We start from the raw sequence: 1,641 nt of genomic DNA on the forward strand, positions 1-1,641 counted from the left end.
CCGGAGGGGGACGCCCCCCTGCCGCCCGCGGCACGCCTCCAGGCCCGCCCGGGCAGACGCGGCCCGGACACGCTTTTCTTCCCTCGCTTTGGCCCGGTTTCTTTCGCGGCTCGACCGCCCTCGCCGCCCAGCGCTGCTTGCGGCCGGCACCCACGGGCACCCGGACCGAGGTCGGCACCGGCGCCTCGGCGTGGTTTAGGACACCTGGTGGCTCGCGGGGCCACGCGGCTGTCACACAGCCTGGTTCGGTAAGGAAGGCCCAGGAAACCCCCCCCCGCGCCGAGCGGCAGCAGGACAGGGTGAGGTGACACGGGGGAGGCACGCGCCTCGCCGCCGTCGCCACGGCCCCCTTCTCGCTCGGGGGGGGGAAGAGACTAGGACGATACCTCGCTCACAGCGGGGAAGCGAATTGGAAAGGAGACCGCCCTGCCTGAACACCGGACGCCACCGCGGCTCCCTATTACGGGGAGTACAGCAGAGCCGGCCCGCCGGGGGCCCTTTCCGACGCGACCCCAAGTGCCTCATCGATCAGCGAAGGCCACAACGGCCACGGGTCCTGGGACAGCGACAGCCACCGCGCGCCTGCCCTCGGCCACCCGCAAGCGGGCGGGCGGACGACGCGGGGCTCTGCGTGCGAGCGAGCAGGGGCGACATCCGTGACAGGTGCTCCGGCGGCTTCAACACCGGCAGAGCCGGCTCGCCGCGAAGCCTGTCCGACGTGCCCGAGGCCAGCCTCAGTAGGCTACGCCTCCGTACCGGTACCAGTCGAGGGGGTGGGGGACCGGGTGCGCGGGATGTGCCCCGCCACCGCCGCCACCCACCCGCCACGCACAAGGATTCCCTTCAGCCGACTCGGCTGGACCGGGGTAAAGCCGCGACAGGCTCGACTCCGCCGGTCTTCCAGCGTTCAAGTGCCGGCGGCCGCCGCCGGCCACCGGCCTTTGCCCAACAAACGCAGGGAACAGGTTACCCCGGAGGGAAAAAGCCAGGTGTGGAACAGCTCAGGCGGGGGGCCGGGGGAAAGCCGCTGAAGGCTCAGGACACCCCGCCGGCCATCTGCATCCGGCTGCCGGACACCACCACCGGCCAAAAACAAAAAAACGTGCTGTACCCGCATCGCGGGCTCCGGCTTAGGGCCAGAGAGCAAAGGAACCGAGGCGCCGACCAACCTCGCTCACAGCACCGTGCAGACCTCCCCTTCACTGAGCCCGGCTGGTACAAACCAGGGACGCCAGGAGCAGACCGGACACCGCAGGCCGCCCCACGTATGGCATCTGCACCAGGAAAAAAAGAAAGCGGAAAAGAGGACCGAGGCGCCGCCGCCTCGCCTTACCATCATCCGGCTTCTCAGGGGACCAGAGTGGTGGGGGGGGGGGTAGCCGCTGAAGGCTCGAGACACCCCACCACGGCCATCTGCACCCGGCTGCCAGCCAACACCGGCGGCCAAAAACGTACCGTGCTGTGCCCATGTCACGGGCTCCGGCTTAGGGCCGAGAGAGCAAAGGACCCGAGGAGTCGACTAGCCTTCGCTCACAGCACCGTGCAGACCTCCCTTCACCGAGCCCGGCCGGTAGAAACCAGGGACGCCGAGAGCCGGCCGGACACCACAGGCCGCCCCGCACGTATGGCATACGATACCGG

The sequence above is a fragment of the Athene noctua genome, unplaced genomic scaffold (genome assembly GCF_965140245.1).
Source record: "Athene noctua unplaced genomic scaffold, bAthNoc1.hap1.1 HAP1_HAP1_scaffold_125, whole genome shotgun sequence".
Taxonomy (NCBI): Eukaryota; Metazoa; Chordata; class Aves; order Strigiformes; family Strigidae; genus Athene; species Athene noctua.